The sequence below is a fragment of the Petromyzon marinus genome, chromosome 49 (genome assembly GCF_048934315.1).
Source record: "Petromyzon marinus isolate PM22_M1 ecotype Great Lakes invasive population chromosome 49, UKy_Petmar_22M1.pri1.0, whole genome shotgun sequence".
In the NCBI taxonomy this organism is placed as follows: domain Eukaryota; kingdom Metazoa; phylum Chordata; class Hyperoartia; order Petromyzontiformes; family Petromyzontidae; genus Petromyzon; species Petromyzon marinus.
The window spans coordinates 329656-347676 of record NC_133715.1 but is presented as its reverse complement, the minus strand read 5'-3'; positions in this window follow the sequence as shown (position 1 = coordinate 347676).

Below are 18021 nucleotides of genomic sequence, written 5' to 3'. Positions count from 1 at the left end.
ACTGAATATTGCTGCACTGATGGCAGGGGCCCACCGCGCGCTGAACTCCGCGTTCCCGTCTGCGGCCCTGGCGAAGGCGAGGTACTCGTGTTCCAGTCGCAACCTCGCCCTCACCAGGCCCCGCAGCGTCGCCACCGCCGAACAGCCGCTGTCCGCGGCGCCCTGCAGCTTCCTCTTTCGCGACATATTAACCGCCAGCCTGGCCTGAGAGCAGGCAAAGTTCACCAGGTCGTGGCGTTTGCCGGCTGTGTAGGGGGCCCGGTGCACCATCCAGCCCCTTCGGAAGGCCATCCCCAGTTTCCTGGAGATGGCCCCGAGGAGCTGGTACAGCGGTGCCAATCGCGGGCAGGTTAGGTACAGGTGTTCTAGGTCCTCCCGCTCGGCGCAAAACGAGCACTCCTCCGACGCCCCCGGGGTGACTCGGCTGAGCCACGCGGCCGAGGGCAGCGCCCAGTGGAGCGGCCGCCACCGCAGGTCCCCGCAGCGCTTGCAATGGGGGGCCTGTAAATCCGGCCCCACTGGGGGGCCTGCCTCCTCGGACGGCGCGAGCACGCCCCTCCACTTCGTATCCGGGAGCACCCCCAGCTCGCGGCAGTGCAGCGCCTTGACGCTGCACTCGTACAGCGTCTTCTTGCACGCGCCCCGGAAGGCCACGTCCCGGCAGCCGGCGAGCCGCAGCAGCCACCCGGAGTCACCGCCGTCGCGCTCGGGGGGCCGGGCGCACGCAAAGCTCAGCTCTGGGAAGGGAGGGGGGAGGGGGGATGGGGGGAGGGGGAGGGAGGGAGGGGGGAGGGGGGGGGAGCGGGGGGGGGAGAACTCGGGCGTGTCCAGCCGCAGCCGCGACTGGCGCATCGCTTCGAGTGCCGCCCGCAACAACTTCGCCCCGGCCAGCACGGTGCGGAGCCCCGCCGCCCCGCTGATATCGGCCGCGGGTTTCCACGCGGGGTGCCCGCCGCGGTCCCGCACCAGGTCCGCCACCGTCCGCACCCCCGCCGAGGCGAAGCGGCGGGCCAGCGCCGCCTCCTCCCGGATCCCCGCGAAGCGGCCGTTGTGGAACAGGGGCTCGTGCAGAAACTCCCCGAGCGTGCTGCCGCGCGGGCTCACCCTGCTCCACGCCATGCTCCGCCACGCGTCCAGGAGGCTCCGCTGGAAAACCGGCAGTCTCCCGTAGTCCACCTGGGCCAGGTCCATCAGGAATAGTTCGCGCCCATAGCCCAGGCCGCCACCGGTGTCTCGCAGCAGGGCGAGGGTGGGCGCCACCCAGGGCGCGGCCTCCCCGCCGTGCAGCAGCCGCCGCACGGTCTGGAGTCGGAAGGTCAGGACCCTGGCGGTGACGTCCACCAGGCCCTGACCGCCCTCGTCCACCGGCAGGCGGAGGACCCCCGGCCTCAACCAATGTTTGCCCTGCCACGCAAAGCGGGTGAGCAAGCGCACCACAACCACGAGCAGCCACTCCGGGGGCTGGAGGGCCTTCGCCCTGTGCCAGAGGACCGCGGCCGCCAGGTTGTTGCCCACCAGCACCCGCCCCCTGAAAGATAATGCCGGCGCGAAGCGCGCCCACGCCGCCAGCCTGGCCTCGAACCGGTCCCGTAGGTCGGTCCAGTTCTCCCGCGTGACGTGGGGCTTCCCGAGGTGGACGCCCAGGTACCTGACGCCATCGGTTTGCCAGGCGACGCCTCCTGGTAGGAGCACCGGGCACGTGGCGCCCCGCAGCCCCAGACGCAGGGCCGTGGTCTTCCCCCAGTTGATTTTGGCGCCGGACGCCGCCTCGTACGCCTCCACCGCCCGGCACACCGCGGCCACATCGCACGCGTCCGTTGCGACGACGCACAGGTCGTCGGCGTACGCCGACACTCTGACGGTCGCCACCTCAGGGCCCGGCACCCTGTACCCCGACAGGGAGAGCTGCAGGCGGCGCACGAGGGGTTTGATCACCAGGGAGTAAAGGAGGCCCGACAACGGGCACCCTTGCCTGACCCCGCTCGCCACGGAAAAAGGGGCGCCGAGCCGCTGGTTGATTTTCAGCGTGCTCGACACACCCGTGTACAGGAGCCGCACCTGCGCCCGGAAAGTCCGCCCGAACCCGTACGAGGCGAGCAGATCCTCCAGGCATCCATGGTTGATCCAGTCGAATGCCTTCTCCTGGTCGAGGAAGAGGAGGCCTAGATCCGTGCCGTCCCTCCCTGCCAAGGAGATCACGTCCCTGATCGTGCCTATGTTGCTGTGCAGGCACTGGCCAGGGACACAATAGGTTTGTTCCGGCCGCACCAGCTGACCCACCACCGATTTGAGGCGGTTGGCCAGCACCTTCACAAACACCCTGTAATCGGCGCACAGGAGGGACACCGGACGCCAGTTCTCCATTCAGCGCAGGTCTCCCCTCTTTGGCAGCAGGATGACGACGGCCCTCCTGCAGCTCGGCGGGAGCTCCCCCTCCTTCAGGCTCTCCACTAACACCTCCAGCAGCTGGGGGCCGAGCTCCTTCCAGAAGGCCGCGTAAAACTCGATCGGCAGGCCGTCGATTCCCGGGGCCCTTCCGGTCGATAGACCCCGCATCGTGGCGTGAAGCTCCTCCAGGGTGATGGGGCCCTCCAGACGCTCGCTCTCCGGGTCCGCCAACGCGGGGCTCCCGTCGAGCAAGTCCCGGACCGCCCCGTCCTGCACGCTCCGTGCCCCGAAGAGGTCGACGTAGTACCCCCTGGCGACCCTGGCGATCTCGTCTTCCGTCGTGGCCATCGTCCCCTCCTGGGTCAGCAGGCCCGAGAGAATCCTGTTGGTGTCCGGTTTGCGCTCTCGCGCCTGGCGATAAAACAACCTGGAGGGCGAGTCCATGTGGACCAGGTGCTGCATCCGTTTGCGCACGAAGGAGCGGTGTGCCTGCTGGTCTGTCACGGCCCTAAAGAGCCGCTGCTTCTCCAGCAGCGTGCCGCCCTTGTCCTCGTGCGCGTCCCGGTTAGCACCAGCTCCGCCTCCAGGAGCAGCAGCTCTGCCTGCAGGTGCTCGGCCGCCTCGTTTCTGGCCGCGACGCAGTGACCCCGGAACTGCATGCACAGTGCCCGCACCTGCGCCTTCGTGTGCTCCCACCACCGCGAGGTGCTTCCGAATCCGCTCTTTGCGGCCACCCATTTGACCCAGTAGGCCCTGAAGAGCCCCGCAAAGGCCGGGTCCTCAAGCAGCCGCACGTCGAGCCTCCAGTAGGTGCTACAGCGGCTCTCCCTTGGGACCCGCAGCTGCCCGGACGCCATGTGGTGGTCTGAGAAACCAGTCCGGACGATTTCGCTGTCACCGAGCAGATTGGCGTCCGCGGCGCTCACGTACAGCCTGTCCAGTCTGGCGAGGCTCACCCTTCCCCGAAAGTCGCAGCGGCACCACGTGTACTGCCGCTGGGTCGGCCGGTGCAGCCGCCATGCGTCCAGCAGCCCCAGCTGCCGCACCAGGTCCCCCCACGCTCGAGCCGACTCCGGGTGAGGCTCGGCGCCGTTCCGGTCAAGGGCTGTGTCAAAGGTGCAATTAAAGTCCCCACCCACGACCGTCAACACCCCGTCCCCATCGCATGCCTCCAGGGCGTCCCAGAGTGCGCCGGAGAAAAAGAGCCCCCTCCCGCGGCTCTTGCTCGGCGCGTACACGCTGAAGCACCGCATCCTGACGCCGTTGAGCACAAAATCTACTGAGATCAAGTGGCCCTTCACGATATCTTTGAAGGCCACGTCCCTGGGGACGAAGTTCGGGCCAAAAACTATCGCGACGCCTGCCCGGTTGTCCTCACCATGGCTAAAAAAAGACCGGCCGTCCATGAGGTGTTGTCGCCGGCCCTGCAGGGCGTCGTCGAGGTGCGTCTCCTGTAAGAGGGCCACGTCGACCTTCCGATCCCTGAGCAGGCAGCACACGCGGTGCCATCTCGCGTCGCTGCGGGCGCTGTTGCAATTTAGCGTGGCTATCCTAACACCTGCAGCCATCACGATGATTATTCACAGGGTACCGGCCCTCTTGCGTTGGGTAGGAGGGGCGGGGCCCCCTCCAGCTTCCGGATGATCGGTCTCACCCTGAAGATCTCCCTCGAGGTGAGGATGCTTTCACTATTGGCACGGCAAGCCTCCTTCGCCACTTTCAGCAAGCGCGTTGTGTCGGGGAAGTGATCCTCGACCCGGACATTCCACTGCCCGAAGGTGCTTTCCAGAAAGCCTCGGATGCCCCCGGCCGTGTATTCCCACGCGCCCGCGTTGTCCTCGTCGTCGGTGTCGGACTCCGCCTGCTCGTCGTCCGAGCTGGTGGGCGCACTCTCAGGGAGCTCGGTGTTCATCGCCTCCATCGTGCCCCCCGGGGCCGGGGTCTCCCCCGGCTCGGGGCGGGTCTCTCCCGCGGCTCCGGCGCGGCCGGAGCCGGGCCCGAGGTCGCCGGCCACTCCGTCGCCGCCCCGTCGCTGCCCGGCGGGCGGAGGTCGCCGTCGTCGCCCGTCTCGTCCCGCGGTTCGGACTCGTCGTTGTCGTCGCTCCTCATCGCCCCGTCCGCGTGGCCCTCCGCTTTGAAGGGGTCCCGACGTATTGTGCTCCTGCTGGTCTGGCCTTGGCCTTCCGCTTTCGGGGCTGGACCGAGGTGAAACCGCCTTGCTCGTCCTCGAGTATTGGTACTTCACAGCCGGCTGCCTGGATGACGAGGTCCTCTCGCTGCCCCTGCCGCTGGTGTTGCTGCTGCTGGTGTTGCTGCTGCTGCAGCTGCAGCTGCTGTGGCTGCTGCTGCTGCAGCTGCTGCTGCTGCAGCTGCTGTGGCTGTTGCTCCTGCTGCTGTTGTTGCTGCTGCTGCTCCGTCAGCTGTTGTTGCCGCTGCTGCTGCTGCAGCTGCAGCTGCTGCGGCGGCTGTTGCTGCAGTTGCTGCTGCTGCTATTGTTGCTGCCACTGCTGCTGCTCCGTCAATGATCTGCCACGGCCGAGGTGTTGGTCCTACCGTGTTTAAGGTTTGCTTTGTGTTCACGAATGCGGTCCAAGATATGGCGTTTGGTTTCTCCAATGTAACTACTACCACAGAGGCAACTTAGTTTGTAGACACCAGGGTACTGTATGTGATAGCTTTGCGGATTGTATAGTCGGAGTAACCATTAGCCTTAAGAGCTTGGTGTACGTGCTTGAGTTCACTGCCTATGTGTTCCTGGTCGGATATGCATTGGGCTCTATGATACAGAGTCTTGGCTACCATGAGAGATTCGTTTATGAGGCTATCCACATATACAAGCACAGAGACAATTTCAACTGAGAAGATGGATTCTGACATGCGTTTTTCTGGATTTTGTTGTTGTTAGTCTGTCTCTCACTGTTCAAATAAACCTACCATTAAAATTATAGACTGATCATTTCTTTGTCAGTGGGCAAACGTACAAAATCAGCAGGGGATCAAATATTTTTTTCCCTCACTGTATGTGTGCGGTGGGACGGAGTCATCAAAATAAATAAATAATTCTCCATTTTTACTTCCGTTCATTCGGGACCCCGGAGTCCCGCCATAAGGTTCAACTTTATAATGGTGTAGTGAGTCATTCAGAGACACTATTTAAGAGGCAACAACGTTTATTCTACACTTCACGCAACACCGTTACACACAGGACTAAATACATCTATTCTCACTCTTGTTACGCATCGGATCACAATACACCTATTTCTCTCGCATACGGGATATCTATAATCAGGTCAGAGCAGCCAACGTGCTGCCTGACCCATGATGTTGAAGACGGAGACGAAGACGTAGACATAGCACTGGGGTTCCACTTCAACTGCAGACAGCCTGGATCTCTGATCGGGGCTTCCCTTTTAGCTCTCTCGGCATACTTTTTGGTCAGCCACTTTTTTAATGGCCACTCCTTTTTTAACCGGTCACTTTTTTAGATGGCCATTTACCTTTTTTACCGGCCAATTTTTTTCACTTTTATGACCACTTTTTTTACCAGTCAATTTTTTCTTTAAAGGCCACTCTTTTTTAACCAGTCACTTTTTTGATGGCCACTTATCTTTTTTAATGACCACTTTTTTTAACCGGTAATTTTTTTTTGATGGCCACATTCTTTTACTGGCCAATTTTTCTTGACTGATCTTTTTAATGGGCCAATTATTTTTTGGTCGGCCACTTTTTTTAATGGCTACTCCTTTTTTAACCAGTCACTTTTTAGATGGCCCTTTACCTTTTTTACTGGCCAATTTTTTTCACTTTTATGACCACTTTTTTTTAACAGTCAATTTTTTCTTTAATGGCAACTCTTTTTAAACCAGTCGCTTTTTTTCATGGCCACTTTTGTTTAATGGCCACCTTTTTTAACGGGTATTTTTTTTGATGGCCACATTCTTTAACTGGACAATTTTTTTTGACAGGTCTTTTTTTATGGGCCAATAATTTTTTGGTCGGCCACTTTTTTTTAATGGACACTTTTTTAACCGGTCACTTTTTTATATGGCCATTTAGCTCTTTTACCAGCCAATTTTTTCACTTTTTATGACCACTTTTTTTTACCAGTCAATTTTTTCTTTAATGGCCACTCTTTTTTAACCAGTCACTTTTTTTTGATGGCCACTTTTTTTTTTTAATGGGCACTTTTTTTATCCGGTAATTTTTTTTGATGGCCACATTCTTTAACTGGCCAATTTTTTTTGACTGGTCTTTTTAATGGGCCAATTATTACTTGGTCAGCCACTTTTTTTTAATGGTCACTCTTTTTTTACCGGTCACTTTTTTAGATGGCCATTTACCTTTTTTACCGGCCAATTTTTTTCACTTTTATGACCACTTTTTTTTACCAGTCATTTTTTTCTTTAATGGCCATTCTTTTTTACCCAGTCACTTTTTTTGATGGCCACTTATCTTTTTTAACGGCTATTCTTTTTTTACCGGTAATTTTTTTTTATTTCCACATTCTTTTACTGGCCATTTTTTTGACTGGTCTTTTTTATGGGCCAATTATTACTTGGTTGGCCACTTTTTTTTAATGGCCACTCTATTTTTTACCGGTCACTTTTTTAGATGGCCATTTACCTTTTTTACCGGCCAATTTTTTTCACTTTTAAGACTTTTTTTTACCAGTCAATTTTTTCTTCAATTGGTTTAACATGTAGGCTTTTTGTGACCAGTATTATTCATAATAAAGGTTTTTGGGTTAGATCATGTTGTCGTAACCCTCCACCACCCGACACGGCCAATCAGCAAAAAAAGTGTCACGTTGACAAAAGACAATTAGTTCACTACTTTAGCCCACCAGTGTGTTGAAGAGTGAATCCACAACATTTACAGTTTGAATACGACGTTTCGCTGGTAATTACATCCAGCATCATCGGGAAATTCGCCAGAATGGTAAAGCCCTCACTTGCTCCTGGTTTTAAATAGAGCAGCAGGTTGATGTCATCATTTAACTCATTCAGGTGCAGTAATTCTATAATTGATTAGTAATCAGTCAATGGTTATGATTAGTAATGAGTTGTAATGTGTGTTATTGTGAATATACGCTACGTTAGTAATCCGATAATTAGTATGTGTTTCCCTTATGAGGAATTGTAATATGTATTATTTAATAATACGCTTAAAAGCCGTACAAAGCCTATAGCTCTCAGCCCGATTAAAGTTATTTCTATTTCTTTCAATTTCAATGGATTCTCTAATTAATCTTTGCCAGTAATAATTAGTATTAAACAACACTTCAACGTTATCAAAATAAATTGAAGTCCTTGTTGACAAGCATGTTCTGCCACTGCCGACAGTTGTGTTTGAGATAATTTAATATTTCTTTGGTGTTCTTTCAGTCTTATGCTGATGTTGCGTCCCGTCTGTCCAATATAGCATCTGCCACAAAAGCAATTAATCTGATATACACCTTCTGTTGATAATTTAGGTAATTCGTCTTTAGTGCAAGATACTTTAATGGCCACTCTTTTTTAACCAGTCACTTTTTTAGATGGCCACTTTTTTTTAATAGCCACTTTCTTTTTTAACCGGTATTTTTTTTGATGGCCACATTCTTTTACTGGCTAATTTTTTTTTACCTGTCTTTTTTATGGGCCAATTATTTTTTGGTCGGCCACTTTTTTTTAATGGCCACTCTTTTTTAACCGGTCACTTTTTTAGATGGCCATTTACCTTTTTTACTGGCCAATTATTTTTCACTTTTATGACCACTTTTTTTTTACCAGTCAAATTTTTTCTTTAATGGCCATTCTTTTTTAGCCAGTCACTTTGTTTGATGGCCACTTATCTTTTTAATGGCAACTTTTTAACTGGTCATTTTTTTGATGGCCATATTCTTTTACTGGCCAATTTCTTAACTTTTTTACGACCACTTTTTTTTACCTGTCAATTTTTTCTTTAATGGCCACTCTTTTTTAACCAGTCACTTTTTTGATGGCCACTTATCTTTTTTAATGGCCACTTCTTTTTTTACCGGTAATTTTTTTTGATGGCCACATTCTTTCACTGGCCATTTTTTACTGGTCTTTTTAATGGGCCAATTATTACTTGGCCGGCCAATATTTTTTAATGGCCACTCTTTTTTTACCGGTCACTTTTTTAGATGGCCATTTACCTTTTTTACCAGCCAATTTTTTTCACTTTTATGACCACTTTTTTTTACCAGTCATTTTGTTCTTTAATGGCCATTCTTTTTTACCCAGTCACTTTTTTTATGACTAATTTTTTTCTATACCAGTCAATTTTTTCATTAATGGCCACTTTTTTTAACCAAGCACCTTTTTTGATGGCCACTTATCCTTTTTAATGATTTTTTTTACTGGTAATTTTTTTTGATTTCCACATTCTTTTACTGGCCAATGTTTTTTGAATGGTCTTTTTTATGGGCCAATTATTACTTGATCGACCACTTTTTTTAATGGCCACTCTTTTTTAACCAGTCACTTTTTTTGATGGCCACTTTTTCTTTAATGGCCACTTTTTTTAACCAGGAATGTTTTTTGATGGCCACATTCTTTTACTGGCCATTTTTTTTGACTGGTCTTTTTTAATGGGCCAATTACTTTTTGGTCAGCCACTTTTTTAATGGCCACTCCTTTTTTAACCGGTCACTTTTTTAGATGGCCATTTACCTTTTTTACCGGCCAATTTTTTTCACTTTTATGACCACTTTTTTTACCAGTCAATTTTTTCTTTAAAGGCCACTCTTTTTTAACCAGTCACTTTTTTGATGGCCACTTATCTTTTTTAATGACCACTTTTTTTAACCGGTAATTTTTTTTTGATGGCCACATTCTTTTACTGGCCAATTTTTCTTGACTGATCTTTTTAATGGGCCAATTATTTTTTGGTCGGCCACTTTTTTTAATGGCTACTCCTTTTTTAACCAGTCACTTTTTAGATGGCCCTTTACCTTTTTTACTGGCCAATTTTTTTCACTTTTATGACCACTTTTTTTTAACAGTCAATTTTTTCTTTAATGGCAACTCTTTTTAAACCAGTCGCTTTTTTTGATGGCCACTTTTGTTTAATGGCCACCTTTTTTAACGGGTATTTTTTTTGATGGCCACATTCTTTAACTGGACAATTTTTTTTGACAGGTCTTTTTTTATGGGCCAATAATTTTTTGGTCGGCCACTTTTTTTTAATGGACACTTTTTTAACCGGTCACTTTTTTACATGGCCATTTAGCTCTTTTACCAGCCAATTTTTTCACTTTTTATGACCACTTTTTTTTACCAGTCAATTTTTTATTTAATGGCCACTCTTTTTTAACCAGTCACTTTTTTTTGATGGCCACTTTTTTTTAATGGGCACTTTTTTTATCCGGTAATTTTTTTTGATGGCCACATTCTTTTACTGGCTAATTTTTTTACTTGTCTTTTTTATGGGCCAATTATTTTTTGGTCGGCCACTTTTTTTTAATGGCCACTCTTTTTTAACCAGTCACTTTTTTAGATGGCCATTTACCTTTTTTACTGGCCAATTATTTTTCACTTTTATGACCACTTTTTTTTTTACCAGTCAAATTTTTTCTTTAATGGCCATTATTTTTTAGCCAGTCACTTTGTTTGATGGCCACTTATCTTTTTAATGGCAACTTTTTAACTGGTCATTTTTTTTGATGGCCATATTCTTTTACTGGCCAATTTCTTAACTTTTTTACGACCACTTTTTTTTACCAGTCAATTTTTTCTTTAATGGCCACTCTTTTTTAACCAGTCACTTTTTTGATGGCCACTTATCTTTTTTAATGGCCACTTCTTTTTTTACCGGTAATTTTTTTTGATGGCCACATTCTTTCACTGGCCATTTTTTTTACTGGTCTTTTTAATGGGCCAATTATTACTTGGCCGACCAATATTTTTTAATGGCCACTCTTTTTTTACCGGTCACTTTTTTAGATGGCCATTTACCTTTTTTACCAGCCAATTTTTTTCACTTTTATGACCAATTTTTTTACCAGTCATTTTGTTCTTTAATGGCCATTCTTTTTTACCCAGTCACTTTTTTATGACCAATTTTTTTCTATACCAGTCAATTTTTTCATTAATGGCCACTTTTTTTAACCAAGCACCTTTTTTGATGGCCACTTATCCTTTTTAATGATTTTTTTTACTGGTAATTTTTTTTGATTTCCACATTCTTTTACTGGCCAATGTTTTTTGAATGGTCTTTTTTATGGGCCAATTATTACTTGATCGACCACTTTTTTTAATGGCCACTCTTTTTTAACCAGTCACTTTTTTTGATGGCCACTTTTTCTTTAATGGCCACTTTTTTTAACCAGGAATGTTTTTTGATGGCCACATTCTTTTACTGGCCAATTTTTTTTGACTGGTCTTTTTTAATGGGCCAATTACTTTTTGGTCAGCCACTTTTTTAATGGCCACTCCTTTTTTAACCGGTCACTTTTTTAGATGGCCATTTACCTTTTTTACCGGCCAATTTTTTTCACTTTTATGACCACTTTTTTTACCAGTCAATTTTTTCTTTAAAGGCCACTCTTTTTTAACCAGTCACTTTTTTGATGGCCACTTATCTTTTTTAATGACCACTTTTTTTAACCGGTAATTTTTTTTTGATGGCCACATTCTTTTACTGGCCAATTTTTCTTGACTGATCTTTTTAATGGGCCAATTATTTTTTGGTCGGCCACTTTTTTTTAATGGCCACTCTTTTTTAACCGGTCACTTTTTTAGATGGCCATTTACCTTTTTTACTGGCCAATTATTTTTCACTTTTATGACCACTTTTTTTTTTACCAGTCAAATTTTTTCTTTAATGGCCATTATTTTTTAGCCAGTCACTTTGTTTGATGGCCACTTATCTTTTTAATGGCAACTTTTTAACTGGTCATTTTTTTGATGGCCATATTCTTTTACTGGCCAATTTCTTAACTTTTTTACGACCACTTTTTTTTACCAGTCAATTTTTTCTTTAATGGCCACTCTTTTTTAACCAGTCACTTTTTTGATGGCCACTTATCTTTTTTAATGGCCACTTCTTTTTTTACCGGTAATTTTTTTTGATGGCCACATTCTTTCACTGGCCATTTTTTACTGGTCTTTTTAATGGGCCAATTATTACTTGGCCGGCCAATATTTTTTAATGGCCACTCTTTTTTTACCGGTCACTTTTTTAGATGGCCATTTACCTTTTTTACCAGCCAATTTTTTTCACTTTTATGACCACTTTTTTTTACCAGTCATTTTGTTCTTTAATGGCCATTCTTTTTTACCCAGTCACTTTTTTTATGACCAATTTTTTTTCTATACCAGTCAATTTTTTCATTAATGGCCACTTTTTTTAACCAAGCACCTTTTTTGATGGCCACTTATCCTTTTTAATGATTTTTTTTACTGGTAATTTTTTTTGATTTCCACATTCTTTTACTGGCCAATGTTTTTTGAATGGTCTTTTTTATGGGCCAATTATTACTTGATCGACCACTTTTTTTAATGGCCACTCTTTTTTAACCAGTCACTTTTTTTGATGGCCACTTTTTCTTTAATGGCCACTTTTTTTAACCAGGAATGTTTTTTGATGGCCACATTCTTTTACTGGCCATTTTTTTTTGACTGGTCTTTTTTAATGGGCCAATTACTTTTTGGTCAGCCACTTTTTTAATGGCCACTCCTTTTTTAACCGGTCACTTTTTTAGATGGCCATTTACCTTTTTTACCGGCCAATTTTTTTCACTTTTATGACCACTTTTTTTACCAGTCAATTTTTTCTTTAAAGGCCACTCTTTTTTAACCAGTCACTTTTTTGATGGCCACTTATCTTTTTTAATGACCACTTTTTTTAACCGGTAATTTTTTTTTGATGGCCACATTCTTTTACTGGCCAATTTTTCTTGACTGATCTTTTTAATGGGCCAATTATTTTTTGGTCGGCCACTTTTTTTAATGGCTACTCCTTTTTTAACCAGTCACTTTTTAGATGGCCCTTTACCTTTTTTACTGGCCAATTTTTTTCACTTTTATGACCACTTTTTTTTAACAGTCAATTTTTTCTTTAATGGCAACTCTTTTTAAACCAGTCGCTTTTTTTGATGGGCACTTTTGTTTAATGGCCACCTTTTTTAACGGGTATTTTTTTTGATGGCCACATTCTTTAACTGGACAATTTTTTTTGACAGGTCTTTTTTTATGGGCCAATAATTTTTTGGTCGGCCACTTTTTTTTAATGGACACTTTTTTAACCGGTCACTTTTTTATATGGCCATTTAGCTCTTTTACCAGCCAATTTTTTCACTTTTTATGACCACTTTTTTTTACCAGTCAATTTTTTCTTTAATGGCCACTCTTTTTTAACCAGTCACTTTTTTTTGATGGCCACTTTTTTTTAATGGGCACTTTTTTTATCCGGTAATTTTTTTTGATGGCCACATTCTTTTACTGGCTAATTTTTTTACTTGTCTTTTTTATGGGCCAATTATTTTTTGGTCGGCCACTTTTTTTTAATGGCCACTCTTTTTTAACCGGTCACTTTTTTAGATGGCCATTTACCTTTTTTACTGGCCAATTATTTTTCACTTTTATGACCACTTTTTTTTTTACCAGTCAAATTTTTTCTTTAATGGCCATTATTTTTTAGCCAGTCACTTTGTTTGATGGCCACTTATCTTTTTAATGGCAACTTTTTAACTGGTCATTTTTTTTGATGGCCATATTCTTTTACTGGCCAATTTCTTAACTTTTTTACAACCACTTTTTTTTACCAGTCAATTTTTTCTTTAATGGCCACTCTTTTTTAACCAGTCACTTTTTTGATGGCCACTTATCTTTTTTAATGGCCACTTCTTTTTTTACCGGTAATTTTTTTTGATGGCCACATTCTTTCACTGGCCATTTTTTTTACTGGTCTTTTTAATGGGCCAATTATTACTTGGCCGGCCAATATTTTTTAATGGCCACTCTTTTTTTACCGGTCACTTTTTTAGATGGCCCTTTACCTTTTTTACTGGCCAATTTTTTTCACTTTTATGACCACTTTTTTTTAACAGTCAATTTTTTCTTTAATGGCAACTCTTTTTAAACCAGTCGCTTTTTTTGATGGCCACTTTTGTTTAATGGCCACCTTTTTTAACGGGTATTTTTTTTGATGGCCACATTCTTTAACTGGACAATTTTTTTTGACAGGTCTTTTTTTATGGGCCAATAATTTTTTGGTCGGCCACTTTTTTTTAATGGACACTTTTTTAACCGGTCACTTTTTTATATGGCCATTTAGCTCTTTTACCAGCCAATTTTTTCACTTTTTATGACCACTTTTTTTACCAGTCAATTTTTTCTTTAATGGCCACTCTTTTTTAACCAGTCACTTTTTTTTGATGGCCACTTTTTTTTAATGGGCACTTTTTTTATCCGGTAATTTTTTTTGATGGCCACATTCTTTTACTGGCTAATTTTTTAATTGTCTTTTTTATGGGCCAATTATTTTTTGGTCGGCCACTTTTTTTTAATGGCCACTCTTTTTTAACCGGTCACTTTTTTAGATGGCCATTTACCTTTTTTACTGGCCAATTATTTTTCACTTTTATGACCACTTTTTTTTACCAGTCAAATTTTTTCTTTAATGGCCATTATTTTTTAGCCAGTCACTTTGTTTGATGGCCACTTATCTTTTTAATGGCAACTTTTTAACTGGTCATTTTTTTTGATGGCCATATTCTTTTACTGGCCAATTTCTTAACTTTTTTACGACCACTTTTTTTTACCAGTCAATTTTTTCTTTAATGGCCACTCTTTTTTAACCAGTCACTTTTTTGATGGCCACTTATCTTTTTTAATGGCCACTTCTTTTTTTACCGGTAATTTTTTTTGATGGCCACATTCTTTCACTGGGCATTTTTTTTACTGGTCTTTTTAATGGGCCAATTATTACTTGGCCGGCCAATATTTTTTAATGGCCACTCTTTTTTTACCGGTCACTTTTTTAGATGGCCATTTACCTTTTTTACCAGCCAATTTTTTTCACTTTTATGACCACTTTTTTTTACCAGTCATTTTGTTCTTTAATGGCCATTCTTTTTTACCCAGTCACTTTTTTTATGACCAATTTTTTTTCTATACCAGTCAATTTTTTCATTAATGGCCACTTTTTTTAACCAAGCACCTTTTTTGATGGCCACTTATCCTTTTTAATGATTTTTTTTACTGGTAATTTTTTTTGATTTCCACATTCTTTTACTGGCCAATGTTTTTTGAATGGTCTTTTTTATGGGCCAATTATTACTTGATCGACCACTTTTTTTAATGGCCACTCTTTTTTAACCAGTCACTTTTTTTGATGGCCACTTTTTCTTTAATGGCCACTTTTTTTAACCAGGAATGTTTTTTGATGGCCACATTCTTTTACTGGCCATTTTTTTTTGACTGGTCTTTTTTAATGGGCCAATTACTTTTTGGTCAGCCACTTTTTTAATGGCCACTCCTTTTTTAACCGGTCACTTTTTTAGATGGCCATTTACCTTTTTTACCGGCCAATTTTTTTCACTTTTATGACCACTTTTTTTACCAGTCAATTTTTTCTTTAAAGGCCACTCTTTTTTAACCAGTCACTTTTTTGATGGCCACTTATCTTTTTTAATGACCACTTTTTTTAACCGGTAATTTTTTTTTGATGGCCACATTCTTTTACTGGCCAATTTTTCTTGACTGATCTTTTTAATGGGCCAATTATTTTTTGGTCGGCCACTTTTTTTAATGGCTACTCCTTTTTTAACCAGTCACTTTTTAGATGGCCCTTTACCTTTTTTACTGGCCAATTTTTTTCACTTTTATGACCACTTTTTTTTAACAGTCAATTTTTTCTTTAATGGCAACTCTTTTTAAACCAGTCGCTTTTTTTGATGGGCACTTTTGTTTAATGGCCACCTTTTTTAACGGGTATTTTTTTTGATGGCCACATTCTTTAACTGGACAATTTTTTTTGACAGGTCTTTTTTTATGGGCCAATAATTTTTTGGTCGGCCACTTTTTTTTAATGGACACTTTTTTAACCGGTCACTTTTTTATATGGCCATTTAGCTCTTTTACCAGCCAATTTTTTCACTTTTTATGACCACTTTTTTTTACCAGTCAATTTTTTCTTTAATGGCCACTCTTTTTTAACCAGTCACTTTTTTTTGATGGCCACTTTTTTTTAATGGGCACTTTTTTTATCCGGTAATTTTTTTTGATGGCCACATTCTTTTACTGGCTAATTTTTTTACTTGTCTTTTTTATGGGCCAATTATTTTTTGGTCGGCCACTTTTTTTTAATGGCCACTCTTTTTTAACCGGTCACTTTTTTAGATGGCCATTTACCTTTTTTACTGGCCAATTATTTTTCACTTTTATGACCACTTTTTTTTTTACCAGTCAAATTTTTTCTTTAATGGCCATTATTTTTTAGCCAGTCACTTTGTTTGATGGCCACTTATCTTTTTAATGGCAACTTTTTAACTGGTCATTTTTTTTGATGGCCATATTCTTTTACTGGCCAATTTCTTAACTTTTTTACAACCACTTTTTTTTACCAGTCAATTTTTTCTTTAATGGCCACTCTTTTTTAACCAGTCACTTTTTTGATGGCCACTTATCTTTTTTAATGGCCACTTCTTTTTTTACCGGTAATTTTTTTTGATGGCCACATTCTTTCACTGGCCATTTTTTTTACTGGTCTTTTTAATGGGCCAATTATTACTTGGCCGGCCAATATTTTTTAATGGCCACTCTTTTTTTACCGGTCACTTTTTTAGATGGCCCTTTACCTTTTTTACTGGCCAATTTTTTTCACTTTTATGACCACTTTTTTTTAACAGTCAATTTTTTCTTTAATGGCAACTCTTTTTAAACCAGTCGCTTTTTTTGATGGCCACTTTTGTTTAATGGCCACCTTTTTTAACGGGTATTTTTTTTGATGGCCACATTCTTTAACTGGACAATTTTTTTTGACAGGTCTTTTTTTATGGGCCAATAATTTTTTGGTCGGCCACTTTTTTTTAATGGACACTTTTTTAACCGGTCACTTTTTTATATGGCCATTTAGCTCTTTTACCAGCCAATTTTTTCACTTTTTATGACCACTTTTTTTACCAGTCAATTTTTTCTTTAATGGCCACTCTTTTTTAACCAGTCACTTTTTTTTGATGGCCACTTTTTTTTAATGGGCACTTTTTTTATCCGGTAATTTTTTTTGATGGCCACATTCTTTTACTGGCTAATTTTTTAATTGTCTTTTTTATGGGCCAATTATTTTTTGGTCGGCCACTTTTTTTTAATGGCCACTCTTTTTTAACCGGTCACTTTTTTAGATGGCCATTTACCTTTTTTACTGGCCAATTATTTTTCACTTTTATGACCACTTTTTTTTACCAGTCAAATTTTTTCTTTAATGGCCATTATTTTTTAGCCAGTCACTTTGTTTGATGGCCACTTATCTTTTTAATGGCAACTTTTTAACTGGTCATTTTTTTTGATGGCCATATTCTTTTACTGGCCAATTTCTTAACTTTTTTACGACCACTTTTTTTTACCAGTCAATTTTTTCTTTAATGGCCACTCTTTTTTAACCAGTCACTTTTTTGATGGCCACTTATCTTTTTTAATGGCCACTTCTTTTTTTACCGGTAATTTTTTTTGATGGCCACATTCTTTCACTGGGCATTTTTTTTACTGGTCTTTTTAATGGGCCAATTATTACTTGGCCGGCCAATATTTTTTAATGGCCACTCTTTTTTTACCGGTCACTTTTTTAGATGGCCATTTACCTTTTTTACCAGCCAATTTTTTTCACTTTTATGACCACTTTTTTTTACCAGTCATTTTGTTCTTTAATGGCCATTCTTTTTTACCCAGTCACTTTTTTTATGACCAATTTTTTTCTATACCAGTCAATTTTTTCATTAATGGCCACTTTTTTTAACCAAGCACCTTTTTTGATGGCCACTTATCCTTTTTAATGATTTTTTTTACTGGTAATTTTTTTTGATTTCCACATTCTTTTACTGGCCAATGTTTTTTGAATGGTCTTTTTTATGGGCCAATTATTACTTGATCGACCACTTTTTTTAATGGCCACTCTTTTTTAACCAGTCACTTTTTTTGATGGCCACTTTTTCTTTAATGGCCACTTTTTTTAACCAGAAATGTTTTTTGATGGCCACATTCTTTTACTGGCCATTTTTTTTTGACTGGTCTTTTTTAATGGGCCAATTACTTTTTGGTCAGCCACTTTTTTAATGGCCACTCCTTTTTTAACCGGTCACTTTTTTAGATGGCCATTTACCTTTTTTACCGGCCAATTTTTTTCACTTTTATGACCACTTTTTTTACCAGTCAATTTTTTCTTTAAAGGCCACTCTTTTTTAACCAGTCACTTTTTTGATGGCCACTTATCTTTTTTAATGACCACTTTTTTTAACCGGTAATTTTTTTTTGATGGCCACATTCTTTTACTGGCCAATTTTTCTTGACTGATCTTTTTAATGGGCCAATTATTTTTTGGTCGGCCACTTTTTTTTAATGACCACTCTTTTTTAACCGGTCACTTTTTTAGATGGCCATTTACCTTTTTTACTGGCCAATTATTTTTCAC